At 40.2% G+C, this 18,167-nt stretch overlaps 2 protein-coding genes across 9 annotated transcripts in view; both read right to left on the reverse strand.

The window, feature by feature from the left end:
- Positions 1 to 8,018, reverse strand: part of pea15 (proliferation and apoptosis adaptor protein 15) — a 60,268-nt gene extending 52,250 nt beyond the window's left edge. Inside the window, exon 1 of the mRNA XM_079579990.1 lies at positions 7,623 to 8,018. The gene's annotated coding sequence lies outside the window, so the exon portion shown is untranslated. The remainder of the gene's footprint in view (positions 1 to 7,622) is intronic.
- tox4b (TOX high mobility group box family member 4 b) overlaps positions 1 to 18,167 on the reverse strand; it is a 206,392-nt gene that overhangs the window by 63,349 nt on the left and 124,876 nt on the right. The gene's annotated exons all lie outside the window — the stretch shown is intronic.

Raw genomic sequence — 18,167 nt, forward strand, 5'->3', positions numbered from 1 at the left:
TGACCCTGGCTAAGTCCAAGGTAGTGTCCTGACAGGCTAACGGATACACGGTCGTACGTAAACAAACCCATGTGATATAGAGCCACGCGGGGAACAATGGGCTGACAGTGACATATGTGTAACACAGGAAATGGAGAATTAAGCTAAACAAACATGCCTTTCATCCCTGCGCTGCAAAACACTACAGTTCTACAAGTACCTCAGTATAGAAAACAATTCATAGCTTTATTGCGTCTTGAATCTCATCTTCAATTACTTCGAGTACATTTATCTGGTGATGCGAAACAGAAATTGTACAGAAAATAATGACTCCCATTCCCTAAAGCAGAAAGATAAACCTGTAAAAGTATAATCCTGTTAGCCTCTTACTTAGTCTTAGTGAGTGTATTTTCTCCAGTTTGGTTTTACCCAAATCTAAAAGCTTCTGGACTGGAGCTCACAGCCTATAATAGACCAAGGTAATGCCTCATTTGAAAGCTAAGACCTACAAAACTGATCTAAAAGGATCTTTTTCCATGCATTGTTGCCGTGTTTTCATCTCCTTTTTGCCACTTTTCTGTTGCCCTCGCCTTGCTTTTTTGTCACATTCTTGTTGGCTTTTTTGTTGCTCTTTTGTACCTTTTTTGAGTGGCTTTTTGCTACACTTTCATTGTTTTTCTTACACATTTTTGTTGCTCTTTTGTAGAGTTTTTGTAGATTTTTTATTGTGTTTTTCTCGCTATTTTGATGATTTTTTCAAGCTTTAACCTCTTAACTCCCACTAGAACCGAGTGCATTTTCACAAGTTTGATTTCTATTAAAAGTGTCAAAATAGTGATGAAAACGAGACGTAAACGCAACAAAAATGTGACAAAAAAGTAACAAAAAAGCAACAAAACATAGCAAATATGCAATAAAACAGCTACAAAAAAGTAACAAAAAAGCAACAAAACATAGCAAATATGCAATAAAACAGCTACAAAAAAGTGACAAAAATGCAACAAAAAAGTGACAAAAAGTGACAAAAAAGTGACAAAAATGTGTCAAAAATGTGACAAAAAAGTGATAAAAATGTGACAAAAATGTGACAAAAAAGTGACAAAAAAGTGATAAAAATGTGACAAAAATGTGACAAAAAAGTGACAAAAAAGTGACAAAAAAGTGATAAAAATGTGACAAAAATGCGACAAAAAAGTGACAACACAGTAGCAACGCGATCTTAGCTTTCAAATGCGCCAGTCAAGAAGCTTTCAGATTTGGGTAAAGCTGAACTGGAGAGAATGCATATGGTTCAGATGGGAGTTAAGAGGTTAAAGGGACTATACAGAGCTTAAAATTTTAAAAATTAAGTATTTTCCTCCCCCTACATGTTCCAGCCATGTCCTAATGTGTAGAATGAGCTCAGACCTGTTCACCACAACTGCCTCTAAAATCCTGCACTGTCACTCAAAAAGTTGTTACTTCAGGTCCGAAGTGCCGTCATGCACGAGCTTAATATAGAAAGTGCAGTTACACATAAGACCAGAGGTGGCAGTAGTGAGTATAAAATGGCCAACTTGCATCGAGCCCCTTTAAGATTTGGGTAAAGCCAAATGTGCTCAGTTCAGGTGGGGGTTAAGAGGTTAAAGAATTCCTATTATAAAACCAGAAATTGTAAAACTTGTAGTAGATGGAGTAAAGAATTCCCATAATTCTCATTCCCAAAGCCAGAAAAGGGAACATCGCAGAAGGAACAGTAAACCTGTGAGAGCATCGTTGGCAGAAGCTGAAGTAAAAAAAAACATAATCTGTTTACAACTCATTTTGATTCATAACATTTAACAGCAGCGTGTCGGCCATTCCCCAGTGTAATGCAATCTAAATTACCCAGCATCCTTTTCATTGTTGTCATGCCAAAGTGATACCGGGGTCTGTTACGTGCAGCGTGTCTCGGTCCGTGACCAGCGGCGGCAGTGACAGGACGAACGCAGAGACACTCGGAGCCGGCGGGAAAATACAGATTTAACTGAGCAGGGAAAAGACGATTGAGTTTTACAGCTCAATGGACAAAACATCTGTTCAGGCAAGTCACAGATAAAACAAAAGCAAAACTATTACAAATGTCATCAACCAGTTCATAGTTTTCAATGACATCCCTTGACATTACAAAAAGATGTCATGTTGTGTATAATTGGACACTTGTATTGATAAGTGACAGCCTGGATCGCCCTCTACTGGCAGTAGTGGGAATGACGCATTATGAAACAGTGAAAATAGGCTTTCACTTCCATCCCTTTTGAAAACAGAAAGAGTCCGGTGATGGATTATGGGTAATTCAAACATGGAGAACAGTTTCATTTTCCCTCTATGGTGCAAGAAAGTCCAGGTTAAGCTGATTTAGAGCGCGTTAGCAGTAGAAGAAGAAACAACCAAACCTGCGCCAAAGAAGGGAAATACTACTTCTGTATGTTTTTGACATGGGAGACAAAGGTTTTTAAGCCGGAGTCTGCACTGGGGTTGTTTTAGTGTTGAGGAAGTTTAATTTCCTCAATTAATTTCAAGACGATTTCGACAGTCTGTAGTCGCTTAAAAACCTGTCTTTGAGCAACAGTTAACCGAAAAAAAAACCTTTTACCCAAATATAAAAGCTTCTCGACTGCAGTTTACAGCCTATAAGCCAGAGTGACACCATTTGAAAGCTAAGACCTCGAAAAACTGATGTCAACGGATCTTTTTCCTCGCGTTACTTTTTGTGGCTTTTTTTGTAGAGGTTTCCTCACATTATTGTCACTTTTTTGCTGCACTTTCATCGCTTTTTTGACACTTTTTTGTTGTGTTTTTGTCACTTGTTCATCTAATTTTTCCACTTTTTAATGGGTTTTTGTGACTTTCTTGTGGCGTTTTTGTCACTTTATTAAGTTCTTTTAATTTTTCCCACATTTTTTTTTTTTTTCATTTTTGTCTCTGCTATTTTGATGCTTTTTTTCAACAAGCTATAAGATTTGGGTAAAGCCAAACCTCCTGCTCAGTTGAGGTGGGGGTGAAGAGGTTAATTATCACACATAAACAACACAGTTTTTGTACCACGCACAAAATGCTCCTCGAAAATAAGATATTAACGATACAAAGATCTAAACTCATGTAGACTTTTCTCAAGTATTGGAGGTTCAAGCTAAAGTGTTCATTAACTGGGTAAAAGAGCTGCTTATAGGGCCTTTTCACTTCTCTATTCTGTATTTTTAGAGACGGCTCTAAATAGTGAACATTCATTTGAGGATTTACGGTAAGACAAAACTGTGAGGAGAAGTAGCCCAGTCATTTGGTGACCGCCAAACACAGCCAAGTATTACTTTTGTACTGAGGCACCTTTATTGTGTCTATGGAGTAAAAGTAATGATAATTTCTACAAAAATACTTCATAATGATACAAGTAAATGCTTAACCCCCATCTGAACCGAGCACATTTTCTCCAGTTTGGCTTGAAATCTGAAAGTTTCTTGAAAAAATTAAAATTGCCTCAAAAACAAGAATGAAAACAAAACAGAAAAGCATCGAAAAGAGATGAAAAAAAACCAAAAGATCAACAAAACGTGACGAAAAAGTAACAAAAATGTGGCGAAAAAGTGACAAAAATGCAACAAAAAAGTGACAAAAATGCAACAAAAAAGTGACAAAAAAGTAAGAAAAAAGTAAGAAAAAAGCGACAAAAAAGTGACAAAAAAGCGACAAAATTTCACAAAAATGCAAAAAAAAGTGACAAAAAAACAAAACAAAACAATGCAACAGCACCCGGAAAAAGATCTGCGTGGATCAGCTTTGTGGGGCTTAGCTTTTAACTGAGGCGTAACACTGTCCTATAATCTCCAGTCCAGAAGCTTTTAGATTTGGGTAAAGCCAAACTTTAGAAAACGCACTCAGTTAAGGCGGGTGGTAAGAGGTTAACTACTTAAAAAGCAGACGTGTAGATCCACATTATGTAAAAACAGTTCAAAATGTAACGCACTTCCTTGTTAAATAAAGATGTGTTTTGCAATGATCTTCTCACCTTCAACAACTCATACATATCACAGTGTCTAAACAGAGATTTCCAATGAATTCAGCACTTATTTTAAACTGTGGTTATGCAAACAGTGTGGGCTGCTTCTTATTCCAACAGTTACGCAATCCAATGTAACTTGGATCTATTTTACTGTGTTGCTTGTTGTCTCGAAGCGCCACAGTGAACAGCTTGCAACCAAAGCACCCGTGAAAGTCTTCAACCGAGAGAGCCATCTTGTGTTTTGATTGCTGCCTAGTTTAACACTAATCTCTGTCAAAAACGATATTCCCCGCAAACGATAGACCGCGAGCGTTCCCCCGGTGGCCCGCGGGGAAAGGCAACACCGCGGGGCCGAGTCGAGCCAAAACGCACGCGCCAAAAGACACACAGACAGGCAAGAGGAAGTCTGTCTCTGTCTGTCTCTCTCTCTGGCTCTGAAACAATGTTTGATCAATATCACAGAGGAGACCGGTCCCCGAAAAGCTGAGTCAAGCCAGGCGTCCTGTTCGTGCCAGCGCTTTTGTCCTCGGCCCTCCTCACTAAATCACAAAACAGCTCTTGACCAGTCGGATCAAGGTATGGCTAATTTGCAGCAAAACAGCAACTTCGCCCGCTTTGAAAAACAAATTATAAGTCTGTATAGCAGCAAGTCAAATGTTATGCTTTTTGATGTCTATACGGAAAATGTTCAACACTTCAACTACAGAGTAAAGAAGATGACTCAAGAGCCTTCAATAAAGATGGACAACTCCTGTGCGACTATTTCACAGAAATGCTGGAAAACTAGTCCATAAGTACAGGAAATCGACACAAAAACTTTATAATTAGATGAACAGTATTTTTCCCACAAAAGACTGAGTTTACAATACACTAAAGGAGGACAAAACAAATGTCGTCCCATTACTACAAAAAAAAAGAACCTTCAACATTTCATTAAACGACTTTTTAATGCCTTGTGGAGATGAGTCAAATATCAATCTACTTTTTTTCCCCAGCATTGCCAAATAGTGCTTTTGACAAACCTCCACGTCTGAGCTGTTTTCGTAACCGCCGTAAAAAGTATATAAAACCTTTGCACAAATATCTAAACCATTATCATAAACTTTGGAAGGAAGTTGCTGTGTCCTTGCTTCTGCACTTTAAAGGATACAAAACCAAGCTAATTATTGTAATGGAACAGTGACTCATGCCGTGTGACTCCAGCGGGATGGATTCAGAGGGAAAAAGAGGGAGAATGAGGGGAATGTGGTCTGGCAGGAAGTGGACTGACAGCTGTCACGTTCAACACTGCATTACATGTGTTTACAAGACACACAATCACAGCAACTCCTTATGTTATAAACCACGGTAAAAATAGACCTAAATTATGTCTAAACTGGGTGTACAACAAGTCTAAACCAGAAACATACAACTACAGTGTAAAGCCATTTCATGAAACATTCATGCATTACTAAATCATGACTTCTAGGAAACAAACATGATTATGTGTTGGTTCATGGATGACTTCATCCCTGAATTAAACGTTAAACTACTGTAATAGATGTACATGAAAATCTTAATGATTCATCATGATCATGAGAGTCAAATAAGAATACACTAAAACAGCAATGACATGACAAAAAAATGATCAACCAATTATGATTTTGAGAATTATGCATGAACATCATGACTCATATGGCGGAAATCTACTTTCTAAAATATGGACAAGAACACAAAGTATAACTTCATAGGTTAAAGTTTAGGGTAATGCACCACTTTAGTTGAGGCGACACAATCAAAATGAATTCATGATGTATTAAGGATTAGCAAATGATAAGTTTTTGATTGTCGGAAATGTTCATGTACATTCATTACAGTAGTGAGACGTTTAATTCAGGGATGAAGTCATCCATGAACCAACATGTGATCATGTTTGTTCCTGAGAAGTCATGATTTACTAATGCCTGAATCATGGATTAATTCATGCATAAGTTCATGAAAATCATGCATAAACTCATGTACCATTATTATCATATCACCTTAAAGCCTCATTTACATTATCTGTAACTCTAACAAGAAAATGACAACAAAAAATAAACATTTATAGCTTCCTGAGACTTTTGAAGGCGTCCAGTCGGGCTCAAAACCACCTCCCTTTGCTCGGTCATTTGTTTTGACTGCGTTAGCAAGAATTATGTAAATCTCAGTCAAGGTGATTTTGCAATGTATACTTATCAGCCAACACTGCACTTACAAAACACTTGGCCAAAATCCAGTAATTTCATCTAAAAAAGCGTAAACCAACACTAAACCCATTGTTTGGTAAAGAAGCACAGTTACTCTGTCTCTGAGGTTATTGGAACTGACAGTTAAGTCAGTATTTTGACATCTGACAAAGTTTTCACAGTCCCAACAGTGATAATGTTTTCCTCCAGCTGAGCTCAATAACACATGTCAATATAATAACATTGTGAAAATAAAAGGGTTAATTTGTCTTCTTTCATACTGGGCGGTTTACAAAGACGTCGTTATCGTTAAATATCTATTATAGTTTCCTTCACTATACAAAGTTTAGCATGACATAAAACTTGACGCAAACACAAAGCCAAAATCACCGCTTTCCAGGCTTAACTTCCTAAAACAAAAACAGGGCACATCTTGCAGTGACTCAGGTCTTTCAACAAACAACAACAGCCCTGTTTCCTCCGCCCTTTGGCAGCTCACACAGAGAGTCCTGGCCCGTCCAAGGCATTCATTCACAAAAAAAAGGGACCCACCCTTTTCAATATCCGCTGGGACGATAGCCATGAGGATGGTCCCAATGTCTCCACAAAACAAGAGTGTGTGTGGGGGAAGAAAAACTCTGTAACGGCTCCTGCAATCAACAAACACTGACCTAACCACGTGACGCGGGGATTTGCCATGTAGGAAAAGAGAATTTGGAAACTGGATATACACGGAGTTAGATTCAATGGTGTTAAAAGCTCCACAGGGATGGGCAATATAACGCTCATGCAGCAGTAATGACAAGACATTTAGACTTAATATGTTACTCCAGTGAATTAGTGGATGTTTTCCTGTAAATTCAGCTAGATTATGACACCACTATTATGTACTAGGGTGTAGTTACAGTGCGAGTTTACTTTGGGCCTTGTAAATCACCAAAAAGTGGCATGTCCTGTTGTCGATATGTCTATGAAGTAAGTAGCAACTTGCTGCCAATGACAACATGACGGTCAAAATATGTGGTCCATTTTATGTCGATTAAGCGGAGAAAAGTTTAATATTTACTTATTTACTGATGGAAAAACAATAAGCAAAAGAATTGTCCTGCAGTTACTATCTGCAGTTATGGAAAAACAGGCCTTCTGTTGCTGTTTTGGAACTACCCCATGAAGTGCTTTGTCATTTCGAGGTTGGATACTGTGTTAAAAGCTGTGACCTGGAGTGGAGGTATGCGCAGATGGAACCGCTCCATATCTATGAATGAACGCAGCTCACTGACTCAGCTGGGACTAATTCATGAAGTACAGCCCGTGGATCTTAAAGCCGTAGAACCTTCCCCCCCAAACAAATCCGGGAAGAGGTTTGGAACAACAACAAAAATGCTTAAAAAATGCGCAATAAACGGATGTGGGACACTAACCTCAGCCGCAGCCAGATGAGTCCGCAAGAGTCGGAAGAGAGAAAGAGAGAGAGACAGCTGTGGATTTGCGGAGAAGCGTGAGGCCTGGGAGAGGTCACGCAACAGTCCCGGTCCGTCCGTCCGTCCGTGCGTCTGTGCGTGCGTCGCGGCTGCTCGTCTCCGTTTCGCGTTCGGTCCCAAAACGCGCTTCAGGGCAGTGTCACGAGCGAGTTGTGTCCGCGCAAGGCGAGCCTGGGGATGGGCGTGCGCTGTCAGCCGGTTCCAAAGGCTCTGGGAGGAGAAAGAAGGAGCAGAGGAGTCGCGGTGAGATGAGTCGTGATGCTCGGTGCGCGCTCGCCGTGCCGTGAGTGCTGTGTGACCGGCGCGCAGTGCCGTGGATCCGCCTTTCCGCCCTCTCTCTCTCTCTCTCTCTCTCTCTCTCTCCTCTCTCTCTCTCTCTCTCTCTCTCTCTCTCTCTCTCTCTCGGTCAAGGCGAAGCACGTTGTCTGGGTCCAGCACAGATCGTCTATGGGCACACGCGGCTCACTGCGCGAAATAAGCTCGTCTGAAGCATTCCTGAGCTCTAGAAAACCCCACCGTTCATTGGCCTATATGTTATTTTCACTGAATTACAAGGATCATGTTTCAACAGCAACTAACAGTCAGGCATTATATTAGCGAGATGTCTTCATTGTTGGTCTATAGCCTACACATCCACTTTTACACCATTTTTTACTTTTAATTCATCAGTAGCCTATACCAGTGGTTTCCAACCCTTTTTGCCTCGCATACCCTTTGAGTCGTGGATTTATACTCTGAGTACCCCCTACCTTGAAGATTTTGCCAATATTATTACAAAGTGACCAACTAAATTAATATTATACAGTATTTAACAGTGTGTTGTGTTCAAAATTAAGCTAAAATACTTTCAAAATCAAACCATTTACTGAAAAACATAATTAAAACTAACTTTCCTTTGAAATTCATATTGAGATTCTACTCAGTTTCACCTTCTTTTTTTTTATCTGAAATAATTCTAAGTACCCCCTGCTAAGTGCTCAAGTACCCCCATACCCCTGGTTGGGAAACACTGGCCTATACTATCAATGACAAAATCTGTATACTTTGTACAAAAAAATACTCTTGGAGACTTTCTTTTGATATTAATCGGACCTAAATGGCTCTTTTGACGTTAAAGGAACAGGCCACCGTTTTTCCACACTGAGATAAGTTCTTACCTGAGCTTAGACGAGTTGATGCGTACCTGTCTGGTCTTTACACGTGCGCTCTGTCACGCAAAAAGACCAAAGATGTTGTCAGCATTTAGCCTCTCCTCTCTTCTATGGGGCCAAACAGGGGTGGAGTTAGAAGCGAGCAGTATAGAAGAACGGTGGCCTGTTCCTTTAAAGGTTGCAGACTCTTAGGCTAAAGGAGGAGGAACAAAAGTGACCTAAGTGGAAAATATAAAGCCTAAATAAACAGGCTAAAATGTTGTCATCAATGCTTAGAAGCTTTAATAATTGTTGATACCACAAGGTAGAGAGAAAATGCTTGTTATAGCCCACGTAGAGCTCTGTGTATCGTCTCATTGGCACTGACTGATGTGGAAAAACAATCACCTTTTAGCAGTTCCTAAAACGAGACAGACCACTACACCTCCTACACAATGAATTTAGCACACATCTACTAACATCTTGTGGGAAAAATAATGCGTAATATAAAAGGCATTTCCGCTCTCTGAATCCCCGACAGAGTGAGACCTCTCTCTGTGCCTCCATCTCTGCCTCAGACCGACTGTTCACAGACACACGCAGTTTCACACACACATTTTTCCGAGCTGATGTCACTGGGTTGATCTGGACTAATCTCTCTCTCTCTCTCTCCTCCTGGTCCAGATCTTTCTGTCTTTTCTTTAGACCAGGAACAGTCAGAGCATCCATCACGGTGACAATGGCCCAAACTGTTGCTCTCTTTAACGCTGAACTTGAAGGGGCGGAGAGTTGTTTTTCGAAGGATGTTTAAAGCCACCCAGTAAATAACATCGAATACCTGCATTGAAATGTAATTGACCCACTGCATAAAAAACATAGCATTGTCAGGCTGATCATTAAGAGCATGTTTGGTATATTGGTATAGTACTGTATTTCTTTCTTCTTAGCAGAGCAGCTTTAAATTTCAGTTTCAAGGAAGGCCAGACGTCTAGGCTATAAGATGTAGCGCAAGACGACATGACTTTGGTTGTGAGAGAAGGTTATACAGAGGAGAATATTGTGACCACAGAAGGGAACTTTTAAACAATAAAACAGTATCATTTCTGCTCCACAAAAGGCTCCACGATACAGAACCAAGGCACAAGACATGAACGTACACAACAAAATCTGATATCATTTGTGATTTTCAAACTCGAATTGTCAACACCAGCAACTACAAGTTTTAAAAAACTTTCAAGGAGTGTAATGTGAACCCCTGGACATGCAGGTGTTTGGAAACTTTGGGTTCAGACGGGAGAATGCTGCTGGCACTGAGGGCTAATGGTTTCACAAGCCTCATACATAACGAACTTTCAGTGAACTTGACAAGTTGATATTAAAGGTACAACAAGTATCTGCAATACAATGAGTTTTCAAAGTGATCAGAGCAAAAATAGCCATAGAAATCTCCTATCTCTCATGAAATTTGTGAAGTACAGGCAGTAGGTTTGTCATAATCTCAGATGGAGTGCAGGGACCAATACAACTCTATGGTAGAAAGACAGTTTTGTGAGCAGATAGTCCTTTCTACTGGCTAACATCACAATCATATTTTTTTTAATATTGCCACCACTTTTGACCACCTTTCAGAGAAGACAATGAACTTTGAGACAGTTTTTGTTTCATGTAGATTCTACCAGTAGCAACAAAGCTCTATGTTTGTTAAGTAGTGACGTCACAGTTCTACTTCTGGGGTCGTAGATGTGCGAGAAATCCCCAAAACTCTTTAATACAACAATCAATATTTCTGAAACTCAACAGAGAGTTACTGAACATACCTACTTATCAGGCCCAGTAGCCAAAAATGCTGAACCTACTGCTATAAAAGTGATATTCACCAAAATCGGCAATTCTGGTCTAGCGGAGATAAATGCTAATGGCGCAGCAGCTACGCTAACCCCGGAAGTACCATCCATCCATTTTCTTCCACTTGTCCGTTGCCGGGTCGTAGGGGCAGCTGTTGGAGCTGCCCAAATCACATTGCACCAGCCCGTTATGGCTCCTCCTGCAGGTGGTGGGTCCACAGAAGGACGGTCTCATGGTTCTATCCGGGCCTGTTGGTCTCTCATAAGGGGCTTCTGAACCGCTCTTTGTCTGACCCGTCACCGAGGACCTGTTTGTCATGGGAGACCCTACCAGGGGCACGAAGCCCCCGACAACATAGCCCCCAGGATCATTTGGGTGCTCAAACCCCTCCACCACGTTAAGGTGGCGGTTCCAGGAGGGGCCTGGAAGTACCGACTTTAGTAAATAATACTTTTTTAGCAGTAGGTGCGGCATTTTTGGCTAATGAGTCTGAGAAATAAGTAGGTTCAGACACTCCCTGTTGAGTTTCAGAAATATTGATTGTTGTATTAAAGAGTTTTTAATGGGGGGTTTTCTCGCATATTAGCCCGTATGCTAGGACCCGGAAGCGGAAGTCGTGACGTCACACTTAACAAACGTATTAGCCAAATAGTAAGACAAAAACATTGCAGTTACCAACCACCTCAATTTTAAAGTATAAACTCTGTAAAACATTGTGACGGCAACCTATTCACGTGAAGAATCGGGGATTTGCGGCAGGTATTGTGAGAGCTAGAAACGCCTTGAGGCAACAGCAAACAGTTTCTGCACAGCCACCTCCGGCGTGAAAGTGAGAGGGAATGGGTAGTGCAGCTTTAACAGCGGGTGCCTCGATTTGTTTTGTGCAAATTTCACAAAATGCTGCATGCGCGTCTCATGACAGTCAGTATCAGTTCTCATCTAAAACGGCAGCATCCATGCAGTGTTAGGGCCTTTTGTCCCGGAGGCGCTGCTGAAATCCCCTTTTGCACAACAGCGAGCAGACAATGTGCCCACAGTCAACCATCCATATCCATTCACAGATTAAAACAGTCACAGATTAGGGGAAATATATCTAATTACATGCACAAAGCAGATACGAGGCAGTTGGTTTGACGCTGCTTGACTTGAAATCTAATTTTACATCGTGCAAATGTGAAAATGTAATCTTACTTACAGTGCACAGTAGTTTCACATGGGTTTCCTGTCGGTTTAATGCAAATCAAGAGTGATATTTGCATAGAATGAAGATGTATGAGACAATGTGCACACTTCCCTTTTCAATAGAAAGCGGCGACTGAAGTAAACATGTTCACTAAATGCATTAATATGGCAAAAACAAACAGCTATTATAATGACTGACAGTTCATTAAGTGATTGTTTGATTCATTTTCTATTCATATATGGAAAAGGCTGCATCTTTTCGCCTTAAGAGGGTGAACCAAACCATTATTCACTGTACCATTAAAGCTACTGCGTCAAACTTTATAACAGCAGTAAATGATTCTTCCACCATAGGCGATATATTCTGAAAGCAGCAATTTGTAGTTCAAGCTTCTTCTTATACAACATTTTAATTGCAAACCTGGAAGAACAAGCGGCTGCAATGCGAGAGGTTGGTGTTGCCCTGACGATAAACTCCACTTTCGCAGCCAAAACACTGTGTAAAAGAAAAAAAGGTGCTTACAAAGTCATGCCTGTGAAGAATTGGGATGTGTGGAAAGGTTTGAGAGAACTAGTAATTTGTTTTTTTTTCCAATTCACTGCTCCATCTGTTGCTGTTTGACATCGGGAGACATAAGATACAGGAACTTTAATTCAGTGTGGGCACTTTAGAGACTCCCCGATTTACCTTAAAGTTGAAGATCTTATTCTCTTTGCAGGTATTTGGCAATAATCTCAAACAACTCTTCACTAAAGAGAAGAAGAAGAAGATCTTTATTTATGTAGCGCCTTTCACAGACATAGTCACAAAGCGAGAGCGCCCAACAAAAGCGTCCGTATTGATATTTAAACATCTATTTTTTGGGAAATATTCATTGCAGCATCTCTCTTTGGTTCTTTACTCCTGCCCGCTAGATGGCAGAGCACCGCATTTACGGCAAAGACAGAGACCTGGAATATTACGAGAGCAACCTTTGTGCATATGTTGTTGAGCGTGCCTCTCCCTCTTTCTCCACTTCACTGTCCTGTTTTGGCGCATTGTTTTTCCCACTTAACAAAACAAAATGGATTTATCTTCGTGGCATTTTATTACGGAATAAAATGCCGGAATAAAATGTGGCATCTTCTCGCTACTGCACTACTACGGCACACATTTAAAAAGAGCCTGCTGTATTTAGTTTCCCCTCGGATTCAATTGTGTGCTACTGCTAACACAAAAAGATATCAAATAGATGAGCTTGTGTTGTCATTATGTCCCTGATCAACGAGTGACGCCCGTTGTGGAGTAGATTAGGTTTTAAATGCCCCGTCTGAGCGATCGTATATTTTAATGGATGAAACAGACTCAGTTCTGTTATTACTGATCGCTAAAGACTCACCATATAACACCACAGTCACAAGTGTACATTAGTGAAAAGCATTTATATCATGGGATGGATGGGATGGATGGGATGGATGGATGGATGGATGGATGGATGGATGGATGGATGGATGGATGGATGGATGGATGGATGGATTTGATGGATGGATGGATGGATGGATGGATGGATGGATGGATGGATGGATGGATGGATTTGATGGATGGATGGATGGATGGATGGATGATGGATGGATGGATGGATGGATGGATGGATGGATGGATGGATGCATGGATGCATGGATGCATGGATTTGATGGATGGATGGATGGATGGATGGATGGATGGATGGATGGATGGATGGATGGATGGATGGATGGATGGATGGATGCATGGATTTGATGGATGGATGGATTTGATGGATGGATGGATTTGATGGATGGATTTGATGGATGGATGGATGGATGGATTTTATGGATAAATGGATGGATGGATGGATGGATGGATTTTATGGATGAATGGATGGATGGATGGATGGATGGATGGATGGATGGATGGATGGATGGATTTGATGGATAAATGGATGGATGGATGGATTTGATGGATGGATGGATGGATGGATTTGATGGATGGATGGATTTGATGGATGGATGGATGGATTTGATGGATGGATGGATGGATGGATGGATGGATGGATGGATGGATTTGATGGATGGATTTGATGGTTAAATGGATGGATGGATTTGATGGATGGATGGATTTGATGGATGGATAAATTTGATGGATGGATGGATGGATGGATGGATGGATGGATGGATGGATGGATGGATGGATGGATGGATGGATGGATTTGATGGATGGATGGATGGATGGATGGATTTGATGGATTTGATGGATGGATGGATGGATGGATGGATGGATGGATGGATGGATGGATGGATGGATGGATTTGATGGATTTGATGGATAAATGGATGGATTTGATGGATGGATAGATTTGATGGATGGATGGATTTGATGGATAAATGGATGGATGGATAGATTTGATGGATGGATGGATGGATGGATGGATGGATGGATGGATGGATGGATGGATGGATGCATGGATTTGATGGGTGGATGGATGGATGGATGGATGGATGGATGGATGGATGGATGGATGGATGCTTCCTGATTTCAAAAGATTTCACTGTACCTGCCACGGGGCAAGATTAAATGATTACTCACAGATGCGCCAGCTCTAGGTTTTGCATAAAAACCCTCCTTTAAAGTGGATATTTCAAGCATGATTGAGGCTTAAAAACCTGGCATGGTTTTGATGAAGGAAAAACAATATAATACAATACTTTTATGAAACTGTAATGGGTTTTTTCCCAGTTTCCAGAGAGCAACAGGAATAGCAAACTAAACTATCAAGCTGAACCTCTATAAATAACTTCTTGAGCATCAGATGCGCAAACGAAAGCAAAAAAAACTCTTGCACAATCTGACAATCGATGACAGCCGCTTGGTGACGTTGCACTTTTATTGTTCACTTTGGCTCGACTCGTCCTGTTAATCCGCACACACTCTCCTCTCCGCCTGTCTTTGTCTGCTCTATACTGCCTTCTTCCTCTTCCCTCATCCCTCCTTCCTTTCTCTGCAGCTGAAGTTGTTTTGTTTAGGGCACTTCCTCCCTTTTGGATCTTTTTTTTTCAGCCTTTTTTTGGCCGGACATATTGGTCTTGTGATGCCAAACAAGAAGTTCCCTTTAAATAGTCTGCACACACAGATTCACACGGACACAGCGATAATAGCCATTAGGAAGTGCCAGGGGAAGAAAGTGCACATATAAACAAGTGCACAAGTTTAACCCCAGCAGCTGACAAGTTTCCAGAAGTTCATCCATCCATCCATTTTCTTCCGCTTTATCCAGGGTCGGGTCGGAAGAACAACTATCCAAAAATATCATGCATAATTGAGGCTTAAAAACATCCTTTGGGGAACCTATGGATGTTTTACGTTTTTATAATAATCGCAATGACTGAGAAACCGGGTTGGTCAGGTTTTCAAATTGACCTGGATTGCCCTCTGCAGGAAGCAGTGGATTATGACACAGTGAAGAAAAAAGGCTTGCTGCCAGAGAAAATCCTGCTACTAGCAAATTCACGGCGCCGTGATGAACACACTTTACGCGCAAAACTATTCAGCCCGAGAATGCGAACACTGTTTAGTATTACATTTATGACTTAATAAAATCCAAGAAGAAGCTTCAGCAGTAGAAGAAACAATGGAAGCAGACAAGATCACAATAACCATATGTATGTTTCTGACCAAGGAACAACACGGTTAAAAGCTAAAACATACACACCTTTGAACTTCTACAATTAATTAATCATCCACAGCCACCTATATCTTTAAAGGAATAGGCCACCATTTTAACATACTAAGATATGTTGTCACCTTAGTTTAAACGAGTTCATTTGTACCTGTTTGGTCTTCACGCGTGCCTTCAGTCACGTAAACACAGCACAGACGGTGTTAACATTTAGCCTCTCCTCCAATATAGCTCCAAACGAGATGAAGATAGAAGCTACCAAGCTCTTCCACATTTTCCCTATTTAAATATGGTTACAAGAAGTGTTACACTATAAAAGTATAATTACACAAAATTAAACAATGTGGATTTTCTAAGCGGATAAAGAGGGGAACTATATTGTAAGGCGTAATAATACCAGGAGTAGTTCGACATCCACAGAGCAATATCTTCACTTTACAGTGCAGATGTCGAACTCCTCCTAACGCCATCTGTGCTGTGTTTACGTGACTGAGGGCACCCATGAAGACCAGACAGGTACAAATGAACTCGTCTAAGCTAAGGTAAGAACATATCTCAGTATGTAAAAACGGTGGCCTATTCCTTTAAATGTAAAATGTAGAAATTATCTGCAAAATTGCTCAACTGAGTAGTTGGCCACGGCCCGAAAAGAACATTTCAGCCTCATAAAGCACTATTCACAGGCAAATATCTGGAGCTCAGCCTGTCATTACCACAGCAGAAATAAATGATGACAATTGTTCCCTCTATTATCATCCAACTAGTAATTAATCCTTTTATCCTCACGTCAAACAGCTTTGGGACAAACATTAGTGTCCCAAATCATGTATCATGTTATTCTGCAAAACCAAAAATCAAGTTAGAATATTGTAATGAAATGAAAAAACAAATCCTGTTTGTATAACCAAATGATTGACCTTGTTCATAACCCGATCATTTGATGCACAAAGATAAAAAAGAAAAAAAAGAAAGAAAAAGCATTTCATTTATTGTTTTCGAGCATTCATACAAAGCTGTGATTGTCTGACAGCAGCAAAGAAGCCATAAGTGGTTTAATCTGAATCTACTCAAGGGGCATCCTACTTGGACACCTCTGTTTCAGGTAATTTCAGGTAATTTCAGCCAGCATTAGCCCAGGTCAGCCTAATAACGCACCATTACATGTCTCCATTACCGCCAGCTTCACATTCACACCATCCCTCCGCTCGTTAGCCTGACGCAATTAGAGGCTAAAAGCATTGTCACACCCGGCACTGCCCTGAGCTATACTTTACAAGCCATTAATCAAGGTTGCCACAGGCTCTAAAGGCAGCAAAAGAAGATCAATTTATGTTATTTTTGTGAGTGAGGACTAGGGGCAGAAGAGTGTGTTTTCTCCGAGACGAACACGTGACAAGTCATCAGGGAGACTCGAAATGGTTTGAGGACAAATGGAACAGTGGCCGCTCTGAAGAGTGGGGTCATTTGGACATTGCTATAAAATGTGATTCGTGAAGCAGTTCAGGCAAAAGGTACAGCCGGGTGCAGAACTCTTTGGAAATGATGTTGCTTTTATAAGACTTGTCAGATGTAAAGAGAGAAAGGAAGAGAGATTTTATACAATTACTGCAACTACCACTATTGTCTGACGGAAAAGAAGTCGCCACCCGGATTTAATTCACTGTTCTGGGGCTGCTGTCGGTCTGGGTTCATCAACACTATGTGCCCAACTGAGATCAGCTGATGACTTCAACATACAGAAGCACAAGGTTATTCCATCAGTGGATTTCTTCTTCCCTGATATTATTGTTGTAATACCTCCATCTAGTCGCAGCACATCGAGCTAGTTTTCCATTCGAAAGCATTGCACTTTACACACGTTTTAAACAACTGTAAAGCTTAGTTTCTATTTGTGTTGAACTTTATTTATTCCTCCCGTGATAACGCTGGGTTCGGAACAATTAAAGAAACCAGGCGGGTTTTCATAAGGTACATTAGAAGTCGATTTAAACTTACCCACTCCTGATGGGAGTGCTTAGGACTACGCTGACCTCACTGAGAGTCACTATGTCTGCATTGACAAAGCTCTGCTGCTCCTGTGATGTGAAGAGCCCATTGTACAGTGGTGACACATTAGTATACAGTACTTAAACTCCCTACCTATGTTCAAAAATCATCTTCAGACAACACTATTTACTGAAACTGTACACAGACTTACAACAGGTGGGGTCATGGCTGTGGGGCTTATAGTGTGTTTTAGTGTGTTAGGGGGATGCAGCACACAATTATCACATTACAGTTGTTCTCACTAGTGTTAATTTATTTACTATTATGTGTTTGTATTTAATATTCGTTATTATTGCAATAATTATAATTTGCATAATTTAAACAACCAACATCATTTGTATAATCATATATATCTGTATATATATATATATATATATATATATATATATATATATATATATATATATATATATATATATATACATATACACATACACATATATATATATATATATATATATATATATATACATGCATACACACACACACATATATACACATACATACATATACACACACATACACATATATATATATATTTTCTACTTTATTTTTATTATTATTGTTATGTATTTATTTATTTTATGTTCATTATTTCATATACATAAA

This window comes from Gobius niger (assembly GCF_951799975.1).
Source record: "Gobius niger genome assembly, chromosome: 21".
Classification (NCBI taxonomy): Eukaryota; Metazoa; Chordata; class Actinopteri; order Gobiiformes; family Gobiidae; genus Gobius; species Gobius niger.